Source organism: Mandrillus leucophaeus, unplaced genomic scaffold, assembly GCF_000951045.1.
Source record: "Mandrillus leucophaeus isolate KB7577 unplaced genomic scaffold, Mleu.le_1.0 Scaffold236, whole genome shotgun sequence".
Taxonomy (NCBI): Eukaryota; Metazoa; Chordata; class Mammalia; order Primates; family Cercopithecidae; genus Mandrillus; species Mandrillus leucophaeus.
Window position 1 is genome coordinate 1,211,921 of NW_012102432.1, and position 13,248 is coordinate 1,225,168.

The 13,248-nt window shown below is 40.1% G+C and overlaps 1 protein-coding gene across 1 annotated transcript in view; it reads right to left on the reverse strand.

The window, feature by feature from the left end:
• Positions 1-8,994: 8,994 nt before the first annotated feature.
• The window catches only part of NKAIN3 (Na+/K+ transporting ATPase interacting 3), a 750,305-nt gene continuing 746,051 nt past the window's right edge, over positions 8,995-13,248 (reverse strand). Inside the window, exon 7 of the transcript XR_001006311.1 lies at positions 8,995-9,420. The gene's annotated coding sequence lies outside the window, so the exon portion shown is untranslated. The remainder of the gene's footprint in view (positions 9,421-13,248) is intronic.

The window sequence follows — 13,248 nt, forward strand, 5'->3', positions numbered from 1 at the left end:
CCGAATCAGAAGCTCTTGTTTGTTGTGCAGCAACTCTTATTATTTTAGTGGTTTAAAATAACCATTTTATTTAGCTTCGAATACTGTGGGACCACTGGGCAGTCCTTGTCGTCTGGGCTGGCAGCCGACAGACAACCATGTGTCTGTCCTTCCTGAGACCCAACTCCTCCCAGGATAAGCATAAGAGACGCTGAAAGCATCGCAAGGGGGTTGATTCCTTTTGTATACATGAGCTGTCTTTGTCCAAGTCTTGAGCCAGTTAGATACCATGGACCCCTGAAAACACTGAGACAAGACTGCTCAAATTTGCCAGCTTGGAAGGAGGCTGACAGTCTGCCCCTGAGCCCCTTTTAAAATGTAGATTTTATTTATTTAAGTATCATGAGGCCAACAGATCAGGAGACAATTGCCGTTGAAATGATAGTTTATTACAGTTTCCAGGAGGAGGGGGGCAGGTCAGCCACCCACGCAGGCCACAGGAGGGGTGCTGAGTTCGGTTGTAGGCGCAGAGAGTGAGGCGAACTGCCGCCGGAAAGAGCCTTTTTGTGGTGTTTGCAGGAAGGTGTGGGCGAGGCGGGGTGAACAGGCTAAGCAGGTTTAAGATTGGCTCACTTGCATAACTCGATGCCCCGCCTGCTCCCGAGGTGATTAGGACAGGGGAATAGTGTCCCCCAGTGCAAGAGCTCATTAAGCAGGGGGTGGGGAGCGGGCTCTGAATTGGTTAGTTTGCTTATGAAAGGCACCCTCACAGGAGGGTTTGTTATCTCTAAGAATTAGCTGGTGCTGGGAGGAGCAGCACCCCGCCTCCCCCCACAGGCCTCCCTCCCCTTCAGGAAGGCCTCTCAGGTCAAAGCATCCGATATTGAAGCTAGAAAACAGGTGGTTAATACAGTCACTTCTGTGCCTTCTGTGCCTTGGCCAGGTGACTTGTGCCATATCTAATCTCCAAGTGCCCCCAGGAAGTTCTTGCTTGGACTTCTCTTTCTGTTTGCCTCCTCTTATGGTTGTGAGATTTATGTGATACCCTCATAAAAATAGTAGATGCTGTCCCCTGGAGTGCAAGTCCCCCATTCCGTTCTCCACTGATTACCAGCAACAGCTGATGGCTTTATGGATGGCCAAGTTAGCCAACATTTGATCCCAGCCCTCAGTTTGTGCCTGGATTCTGAAACCTCTGAATCAGGTTCATTGTTCAGGATTCTTCACTGATAGATCCAAAGCGAAAGAGAGCTTTCAGGTTAGGGCCTAGAGCCCCTTGCATCTGGTCAAGCACACCTCTGCCACCATTGCAGCCCATTTCCCTTTCACATAAACGGTGGTTTTTACCCTGACTACTTCCTCACTTCCTCTGATAAAATACTTACCTGGCTGTTGGTCACTGCCTGGGACAACCAAAGGGTCACCCAAAGGGACCTCCGGGGTGCCTTTGATCCACAGGGATTAGGGGTCGTCGCTGCTTTTTGATTCGGCATCTTCCTTAGCTATGGCGGCATCTGACAGCTGGTGCTACCAGTGTCAAGTGACATCCTGCCCCGGTTCCTGAACAGGAACTTTGGGATAATTTCCTTGATTTCCAAAATGGGATTACTGGGAAACCTTTGGTTCTTGATTCAGTTGCAAAGTTGCTTTCCACAAGAATCAATGTATTTTACAGTGTATCTGACAACATTTTAAAAAATTAGTTGTTATTATTATTATTATTATTATTATTTTGAGACAGGGTCTGTTACCCAGGCTGGGGTGCAGCGGTGCAATCACAGCTCACTGCAGCCTTGACCTTCCGGGTTCAGGTGATCCTCACACCTCAGCCTCCCGAGTAGCTGGGACTACAGGTGTACGCCACCACGCCCAGCTAATTTTTTGTACTTTTTGTAGAGATGGGGTTTCGCCATGTTGCCCAGGCTGATCTCAAACTCCTGGGCTCAGGCGATCCTCCCACCTTGGCCTCCCAAAGTGCTGGAATTACAGGCATGAGCCACTGTGTCTGGCAACACTTTATGGCACCAATTTTACCAGACCCTCAGTAGCCGTGAATATTATTGAATACTGCTACAGTCTGAATGCTTGTTTCACCCACAAGTTCATAGGTTGAGATCCTAATCCCCAAGGTGATAGTATTAGGATGTGGGGCCTTTGGTAGGTGTTTAGTGTGGAGCCTTTGTGAATGGCGTTAGTGTACTTATAAAAGAGGCCTGAAAGAGACCTACTGCCTCTTCTACCATGTGAGGTTAGAGTAAGAAGCTGTCCATCTATGAACCAGGAAACAGGCCGTCACCAGACATCAAATCTGCCAGACGCTTGTTCTTGGACTTTCTAGCCTCCAGAACTGTGAGAAATAAGTTTTGTTAAAGCAGCCTGAATGGACCAAGCAAGAGAAACATTTTATTTCATTATTTGCTAATAAATGAGGAAAGGTACATTATTGTTTCTCTCATTTCTTTGATGGCTAGTGAGAATAAATGAGCTCAGTATTTTTTTTTTCTTTTTTTTTTTCTTTTTTTTTATTTTGAGACAGAGTTTCACTCTTGTTGCCCAGGCTGGAGTGCAACGGCGCGATCTTGGCTCACCGCAACCTCTGCCTCCTGGGTTCAAGGCATTCTCCTGCCTCAGTCTCCAGAGTAGCTGGGATTACAGGCATGCACCACCATGTCTAGCTAATTTTGTATTTTTAGTAGAGACAGTGTTTCTCCATGTTGGTCAGGCTGGTCTCGAACTCCCAACCTCAGGTGATCCACCTGCCTTGGCTTCCCAAAGTGCTGGGATTACAGGCAGGAGCCACTGTGCCCAGCAGTATTTGTTTCTTTATTTCTTTAATTATTAATTTTTTTTTTAGAGACAGGGTCTCTTGGTATTGCTCAGGCTGGAATGCAGAGGCTATTCATGAGCATAATCATAGTATAGCATCCATCTTCTGGGCTCAAGTGGTCCTCCTGCCTCAGTCTCCCAAGCAGCTGGGACTATAGGCACACACCACCACACTAGGCTCAATATTTGTTTTATCTATATTGCAAATTATTCATTTTTTTTTTTTTTTTTTTACTTTTTATTAGTTTCTTAATGTTTATCTTATTTGGTATATCGTTTGTTTTTATTTTGGTATGTAATTCTTACTTTATTTTATTTTTCTTTTACCCTACTTTCAAGCTAACAAGTTAGGTATACAGCTCTTTACATAACATTATTAACCCTTTATTTGTCATCTTTATGGAAAATGTTTTTATCTCAATCTTCCTTGACTTTATGTCTTCTTTTTTCCTTGACATAAAGACATTGTTTTTAATGTAGCCACATTTTTAGATGTTCTTTCGATGTTTGTTTAGCTCTTTTTTTAAGCCTAGAAAGTATTGCCCTCCTTTTTGTTTTATTTATTCTTTTTTCAGATTTTCTGTATTATAATTTTTTAATGCTATAATTCAACCACAGTTCATTTTGGAGTATGAAGTGAAGTTAGTAGCTAATTTTTTGGTCCATATTTACAACTAGTTTTTCCAGAATCATTGTCAAATAATTTCTTTCTCCAGTTATTCATGATGCTGTCTATAGGATATAATGAATTACTATAAACACTGTTGTCTGTTTTCTGCCATCTATTTTGTTTCATTAATTTGTGCTTTTTCTTATGCCAATACCTCTCATTTAATTGCAATATATTTGTAACATTTTAATATAAGACAGACTCTTATTTGTTTTCTTTTAAAGAATTTGTTTTGATATCTTTTCCTATTTATACATTAAGATGAATTTTACAATTATTTTCTCAAACTCTCCCTTCTCCCCCACAACATGGATTTTATTGGGAATACAATAAGCCTATGTATTAATTTGGAAAAAAAAAAAACCCATATCTTTACAGTGTTTAGCTTTTTTGATATGGCAACATACAAAGTGTCTTTTATATCTCCTAGTTCAGCTAAGTAGTTTTTTATATGATACTTTTCTCATTGGATCAGTTATTTCATTATCTGTTGGTATTTCTCAATGGAATTAGTTTACTATCTTAAATAGAAAGTTTTAAGCATACACCTCTTGAACCTATCAAAAGAGTATCTCTAAAATTTTTTGACAGATTTTTTAGGGATGTGGGAGTGGGGAGTTTGTTTACTAGCATTCCACTGATATGTTTGTCTGTGAATTTTGTACCTGTTCTTTTTATTGAGCCATTTATTAATTCTAGCAACTTTTAAATTAATTCCTAAGGGCTTATTATATTATATATAATATATTTATGCATAAATATATAATTACTTATTGCACATAAATATAATACATTAGAATTATTAATTTATATTTTTATACATATGAATATTTTCATATTTTATGTAATGGATTTTTGTCAGAAATAAAAAATTGATTGTGCTCATTAAATTAAGAGGGGCCTGAATCATTCTGACATTGAAATGGTATAATTAAAGTAGCCTGGTTAAGGCTTACAGACTTCTGCTTTACACGAATAAAAGCATTCCAAGAGGTGATCATCACAGTATGAAATTTTCCAGAAGGCATGATCCCAAACCAGCTATTTACATGTAGGATCAGTTGTATGTACTTTGTTGCTGTTCTGCTACTACAATTAAGCTTTTACCTTTTCTTTACTTTCAAACAGAAAGGCCTGACAAACTATGAAGGGCCTCAGGGTGCCCAGCAACCACACAAATGGTGCCCTCCTGTTGAACTGTACCTTAAGGCAAGAACTGATGCTGAACTAATGAGAGTGTGTCAAGGTATTACCGGTTCAGGTCTCATCACTTCTAATTAGGGCTTCTCGAATTCTGTGAACCTTGCCAGGATTCTGGCTTGGGTCATTTTAATGTGTTTCCATTTTAAAGCCTGGCTGCTAATTTAGATTTTTTTTTTTTTCCTGTAGGATTTCCTGAATCATTATGACTTAAAAGTCATTTATTTTGCCTTTTATAAAGGGAAACTCTTTATTTTGAAATAATTTTAGTCTTACAGAAAAATTGCAAATATTGTACAAAAAAATTCCCATATTCCCTTCACCCACACCCAAATGTTAACATTTTACACATTTGCATTATTATTCTCTTTCTCTCCTATTCTCTATTCTCTGTGTGTGTGTGTGGTGTGTGTGTATATTCACCGACACATATACACATATTATTTTTAACCACTTGAGATTAACTTGCAGATGTGTTGCCTTTTACACCTAAATACTTTAATGTATATTTCCTAAAAGCAACGACACTCTCTTACATAATACTACATAATTATCAACATCAATAGACCTTATTAAAATTTTACACATTGTCCTGACATCATCCTCTATGTAAATAATAAAAGTATTTTCAGGTCTAGAATCCAATTCAGAATCACAAGTTGCATTTAACTTTCATGTCTCCATAGTCCTTAATCTGCTCCTCAGTTTTTGTCTTTTGTGACCTTGACATTTGTGAAGACTATAGGCTAGGTATTTTGTAGAAACTTTCTCTTAATTATAAATCTTCAACTAATTCCAGAGGCATGACTTTTAACTTGCAATTGAACTCTCTGATTATCTTAATTTTTCCATGTCTAATCTGAAAACATTTAGCTCCAACTAATTGTTAAAGAATTCAAACATACAAGGGCAGAAACATGGGAAGGGAATTAACATTTGCTGAGTACTTGAAAAGCCCTTGTACAAGACAGTTGATAAACATTTAATTAGCACATCCTCTTGTAACTTATTATTATTATTACTACTACCCCATTATGCAAATGGGAAAATGGGTGCTCAGAGATTGTGACCTGCCTAAAGCTACACAGTTGGAGATAAGACATTTTGCAATCTAAATACTCCCCTTCAACACACTCCTTCTGAAAGGATCCATGAAATTTACCTTGGCCCTCTCCAACACTTGGCTCCATATAGACTTTGACTTTTGCATGCTCTTCTAGCCTTCCATGGAGCTCACTAATTTAATACGTTTCTTGTCCACTGGACTGGGAGTTAGCTCTTGAGGAGGAAGGACCACAGTTGTTTACTTTTGTAAACCCTGTGCCTAAATCAAAGCCTGGAATTTAAACTGTATTTCTTGAAGGAAAGCATTTGAGAGTGTGAAGTCTAAGGAATAAGCAGTGCATCCTGGGCCTGTGGTCCATATTCGGGACCAAAGCCTCTTCCTGAACTCCAGAACTGTCCCCATGCCCCGTGTACAGCGTGAGCCTCAGTGCCACCCAGGGCACAGGACCCCAGCTGGCTCCCCATGGTGAGCCCCAGCCTGGCACTTTGACACCATTGTTTGAATTTTGAGATTTAAAACATTCAAAAAAATACTCACCTTGTAAACTAGAAAGAAAAGTTGCATCATTTTCAAGAGGTGAAAGAGATCAAGGACCAAGTCTTTCATGATGTTTCTCACTTGTGAAAGTTTGTGAAACAAATAGGAGAAATGTCACCTGCTTCTAGGAAATTTAAGTCTTTTTTTCTTTAATATTTGCTTGTTCTACTTAAGTGTCACCCATGAGAAACTGCTGAGAGCAGGATAATATTGACAGCCACTGAATATGAGTCTGGAACCATAATCCTTAGGTGAATAAATATCAGTAAAAAGGGAAGGTCAGTGGATGCCATCAGATGTGCATATAATTTCTCAATTTTCTCAAACTCTACTGTGCACAATCAACAAAAAACTATTGAAAAAGCTACAATGATAAAAACCAAAACACTGTATTTTGTGTATAAATGGCCCCTAAATGCAAACCAATTCTTTCGTTTGGTGCTCACTTGAAGAGGACTGAGCTGGTTTTGTCACTACGATAAGCAGGACCTCAGTGCTGCTGCACCATCTGAATACACTTTCCTAGTCTGTTTCCTTCTTCATTCTCCCTAGCAACTGCTTCTCACCCTTCCTGTCAAATCTCCAACACCTTTCCTCTCTCTTCACTGTAAGCTGATGAACTTCCTTCTGTTAGCTCAGAAATATTGAAAAGGATTAGAAGAGAACCCCCAACAAGCCCCACTGTTCAGTCCTCCCCCACCATCATCTGTACACATATTCTCTCCCTTCCCTACCTGAAGCTCTGGCCAATCACGTATTGTCAGCTGAGACCACCTCCTCTACTGTGCACCAGATCCTTTCCATTTTCTACTACCCAGGGGCATCACACAAGCAAATGGCCCCCTCCTCCTACATCATCAATATTTACGTCTCTCCAGACTCATTCCAGTAATCACACTTACATACTATAGTACCTCCTACCTTTAAAAGTCCTCTGTTGACTGCACATTCTCGCATTATCTCATTAATTTGCTGTACACTTTTACAATAAACCTTCTCGAAAGAGTCATCTATACTTGATGACTCTCACTTCTCCCCTTCTATCGTCTCTCAAATCTATTCCACAGGACTTTGGTGTTTTCACCCCTGTGCTCCATAGAAATTACTCTTGTCAAGGTTACCAATGACCTCCAGGTGGCTGAATCCAATGTCCCAAGTCCTCATGTAACTTTATCTGTTATTTGGTGTGGTTGTCCCTCTTTGCTTCTGGAAACACTTTGGCACTAGGAAGACATGCTCCTTAAAATATTTTTCTTATTAATATTGTTTTTAATTGTAAAATTATAATTGTATACATTTATGGAGTACAATGTGATCTTTTGATACACGTATACAATGTAGAATGACTAAATTCAGTTAAGTAACATCTGTCACCTCATTTACTTATCATTTTTTATAGTAAGACGTCTGAAATTTACTCTCATAGCTATTTTGAAATATATCATACACTATTATTGGCTATAGTCACCCTGCTGTGCCACAGATCTCAAAAACTTATTCCTCACCCCTGTAATGCTAGCACTTTGGGAGGCTGAGGCAGGCGGATATCTTGAGTTTCGAACTCCTGTTCGAAACCAGTCTGGGCAACATGGCGAAACCCCATTTCTAGTAAAAATAGAAAAATTAGCCAGGTGTGGTGGCAAATACCTGTAGTCCCAGCTACTTGGAAGACTGAGGTGGGAGAATTGCTTGAATCCGGGAGGCGGAGGTTGCGGTGAGTTGAGATCACGCCACTGCACTCCAGCCTGGATGAGGAAGCAAGACTCTATCTCTAAATAAACAAACAAACAAACAAACAAACAAACAAACCAGAAACCAAGAAACAACAACGAAAAACTTATTTGTCTTGCCTAATTGAAATTTTGCTCCTTTTGACCAGTAACTCCCCATTTCCTTTCTTGCTTTCCCTCCCCATCCCTAGTAACCACCATTCTATTCTCTACTTTTATGAATTTGATTTCTTTCGGATTCAATGTATAAGTGAGATCATGCAGTATTTGTCTTTGTGTGCCTCGCTTACTTCGTTTAGCATCATTTCCTTCAGCTTCATTCATGTTGTCATAACACGAAGGAAACACGAATTTCCTTCGTGTTAGAGGCTGAATAGTTTTCCATTGTGTATATATACCATATTTTCTGTATCCATTCATTGATGAACATTTAGTTTGAGTCCATATCATGGCTATTGTGAATAATGCTGCAGTAAACATGAGAGTGCAACTATCTTTTCAACATACGTATTTTAATTCTTTTGACTACATATCAAGAAGCAGAATTGCTGGGTTATATGGTGGTTCTATTTTTAGTCTTTTGAGGCACCTGCATACTATTTTCCATTATGGCTGTACTAATGTACGGTCCTACCAGCAGTGCAAAGGGGTCCCATTTCTCTACATTCTTACCAACACCACAATAAACTCACATATTTACAGTCAATTGATTTTTGACAAAGGTGCCAAGAGCATACAATGGGGAAAGGGCAGTCTCTTCAAAAAATGGTGCTGGGAAAATCAGATATCCACATTCAGAAGAATAAAATTGGATATCCATCTCATATCATATTAAAAAAAAATCTCAAAATTGATTGAAGACTTAAATAGTAGACCTGAAACTGTAAAACTACTAAAAGAATATATAGGGGGAAGCTTCACAACAATGCTCGGGGCAATAATATTTTAGATAGGATCCCAAAAGCACAGGCAACAAAAGCAAAAATAGACAAATGGGATTTCATTAAACTAAAACGCTTCAGCACAGCAAAGGAAACAATTAACAAAATGAAAAGATAACTCAAGGAGTGGAAGAAAATATCTGCAAACCATATGATATAGTTTGGATATTTGTCCCTTCCGAATCTCATGTTGAAATGTCATCCCCAGTGTTGGAGGTGGGAGATAGCGGTGTTTGTGTCATGAGGATGGATCCCTTGTAAATGGCTTCATGCCCTCGCTACAGAAATAAGTGAGTTCTCACTCTATTAGTTCACATGGGAGCTGATTGTTTAAAACAGCATGGTGTCTCTCTTACTTCCACTCTTGCTATGTGATGTGCCTGCTCCCGCTTTGCCTTCCATCGTGAGTAAAAGCTTCCTGAGTCCTTTCCAAAAGTTGAGCAGGTACTGGCACGATGCTGCTTGTACACCCTGCAGAATCATGAGTCAAATAATCGACTGTGTTTTCTTCATAAATTACCCAGCCTTGAGTATTCCTTTATAGCAATGCAAAACCGACTAACACACCATACATCTGATAAGGGATTAACATTCAAAATATATAAGGACCCAAACAGGTCAATAAGAAAATCAATAACCCAATTAAAAAATGAGCAAAGGACCTGCGCAGACATTTCTCAAAAGAAAGCATAAAAAAAGCCAATAGGTTCATGAAAAACTGCTCAAAATCACTAATTATTAGTGAAATGCAAATTAAAATCACAATGAGATATCATCTCACACTGTTAGAATGGAAGACACACTCTTTTTATTCTCTTCTGATCTCACTAACTGCTAGATTTACTCTTAGTTGGTTTACCAAGCAGGAAATTTCATCCAGTTTGAGGTGGTAGGGTCATAATACAGGTAGTTTTTAAGACATCTTTCAAGTTATTACTGAAAGTCAAATGGACCAACCAGCATAGTGAAAGGACAAAATATGCATGAAAATCATCCTCAAGAAAACTGGATGACAGAAAATCTTCCCAAATCACAGAATTCAGGCATATCAGGCAAACGCCTACCAGCAACAGGACTGGTGAGGGATCAGCAGTTGTGTAGTGCAAGTGATAGAACAATGAAAAGCAGCCAGGCGCGGTGACTCACGCCTGTAATCCCAGCAATTTGGGATACCGAGGCAGGTGGATCACTTGAGGTCAGGAGTTCGAGACCAGCCTGTCCAACATGGTAAAACCCCCGTCTCTACTAAAAATACAAAAATTAGTTGGATGTGGTGGTAAGTGCCTGTAATCCCAGCTACTGGGAGGCTGAGGCACGAGAATCACTTGGACCCGGGAGGTGGAGGTTTCAGTGAGCCGAGATCGCACCACTGCACTCCAGCCTAGGTGACAGAGTGTGACTCCCTGCCGCAAAAAAAAAAAAAAAAAAAGAGAGAGAGAGAGAAAGAAAAATGAAACACAAACCTAACAAGCCCTACAAGTTGTAAAATTGAAATATCACTAAAACCAATGAAACAAACCCACACATATTCCCAAACATAGAAGAGCCACCCTGAGTGGAACCCAAGTACATGGATATGAGAACAACTAGTGAATAGAAGTCCTCACATGGTCCCAAGTTGCAAGTGAGTACAGAAAACTGTGTGCAACTGGGGAGAATCATAGAAATCACACTGAACTGAACAGGAGCCCTGAGGCAAAGAGAGATAAGGTTCAGGGAGTGGCTGCTGGGTGGGAGAGGAAGTCAGGGAAAGTGGACTCCAGAAGGTGCTATCAAAACTGAGTGCAAACAGCGTCACAGGCAGAAAACCTTCCTGAACCATCCTCATTCTTCCATTTTTATTTTTTAAAAATTCTACCACCTTGTTGGAGAAATTACAGCAGTTTTCTTGTGGAATGCTTCCCGACTCTGATTTTGTTTGCTCTCTCATAGTTTCATTTTACTTTTCCTCTGCTAACTACATTTTCTGTAAACCAGAATTTAGCTCTCCATGTTGCATTGGAAGCAGGTTTGATTCTTTGGCAGAAATACTATGCATTAGTGCTGGATGAGTATAGCATCCTGCATCACATCAGAAGGGACCTAAGGTATGATTTCCCACTTTGAATGGTGGGAAGACTGATCAGTACTTCCAGGGGTGACAGCTTGATTTTTCCACCGTGAAGATCTGGTCTTAGTCTGTTTGACATGCTATAACAAAATACCACAGAGACTGGGTGATTTATAAAGAAATTTATTTCTCATAGTTCTGGAGGCTGGAAAGTCCAAGATGAGAGTCCTGGCAGGTCCAGTGTCTGGTGAGGGCCTTATTACTGCATCGTCACATGTCAGAAACGCATAAGGGCAAAAAAGGACTGGGTGAAGCCTCTTCGATAAAGGCCTTGATCCCGTTCACCAGGGCTTTACCCTAATGATATAATCACTTCCTAAAGGCCCCACCCTTTAATACAGTCACATGGGTGATTAGGTTTTAACACCTGAATTTTGAGGGATAGTCACACCATAACAGACCTCTGTCAACTAACTCATTTGACTGGTGACCATGGGATTCTGGTGACCACAGAATCCAGCCACTTCTACACACTCTTGCCACCACACATGTTGCGGAAGCCACCACAAACTCTCACCGGAAGTATTGCCACAGTCTACTCACCTGTTGCCCGATTTTCTTTCCTTTCTTCTTTTCTCCCTGCATTCCCTGGGCAGCTGCGTCACCCTCAACAGGTTAGGTGGCCATTTCTTTGGCAGATGAAAAAACAAACAAACAAACAAACAAACAAACAAAACCCACCTGTCTGGGGCCGCAGCCATGTACAGAGTGAGTCTGTGATCTGTTGCCTGTTGCCTGTTCCTGTGATTGCTCCCCAATAATCTCTTCTCAATAAAGGAGTCAGGGAGATCCTTCAAAAACCCGGGTCCCATCATGTTACTCCTCTGTGCCAAACTCTCCAACAGATTCCTAACTCACTCACAGTAACAGTGGACTGCATGGCCTCTGAGGCCTCTGAGGCCTCTGAGGCCTCAGTGATCTGGCCCCTGCTACCACTTTCAGCTCATCTCCGGCCACCTTGCCCTTCCTCACTCCATGCCCACTTCCTGGCCTTCCTTCCAGTCTTTACTTAAACATCACTTTCCCAATGAGGCCTTTCCTGACCACCCTCCTGCAACTACTCTTATCTTGGCCCTATGGCTCCCTTCCTCTGCTTTATTTGTCTCCACTGCACATAAAACGATCTGAAGTAGTTTTATTTACTTGCTCACATAATTATTTTCTGCCACCTTACCTAGAATGTAATTTATATGAAGACTGGGACTTTATTTTGTCCCCCATCACTGCCTGTGATGAAGAACTCTGCATTCAATGCCAGAGAAACTCCTGACCTGGCTGAATGTGAGTGGACAATCAGGTTTGTGGATTCTGCACTTGAGGGGTGAATTACAGCATATATAATGGAAATTTTGACTACATTTAGCTTTTGCTTTATGCACTCATTTTACAACTTAACCCTCTAACTAATATTTGACACCATTATAGACGACAGTGTCCATATGGCCTCTTTCATAAAATAGATGACAAGAACTTGGAGACACAAGGGGGTATAAAGCCTCTGACTACAAACAGCAAATGAATGCTAATGTCAATGGCCCTAAACATGAAATATACTGGATAAAATGTACTGGGCTCATAGTCTCAATTTTAATTCAACCCAAATAACATGAGGCTTTCTTGCTTCCAACTCAAACCTCATGTCAACCCAGTACCATACACAGAAAAACCCATAAATCTGACTCCAAAAATCCCTCAGGAGTAATACAAGTCTTTAGTTGCAGTTTTCATTTTTATGAGATTCTGGAGGAGGGGGCTATTGCATTGTCAAAAATATGCTAAGATTTTGTAACACACTCACCAACCATTGTTCCTCCTCCTCCTCTTTTTTATTTTTTTTTAAGAAAAGAGCTCATTTACTTGGTAAATTGAAAACTAATAATAGCCTTAATTAAGCACTTTACTTCTCCCGCTATAGAGCAAAGTAAGAACAAATGAAAGCATGGCAATCCCTAATGCTAAGTGAATTATCTAGAATGATATAATTTACAGTTAGCGGATCTGAACACTGACTCTGAAAACCCAGGCTCTTCTCACTCCATTACTCCTCACTACTACCAAGGTGACCCTCAAGTGAATCATGAGTTCCAAATCCTCTTAATTTGTTTTTCTTTATCACTTTTATTTAGGTGCCTTGTGTATTATTGACCTTTTCGCCTTTTAATTAAAACAAGCCCGCCCAATTTTTTTTT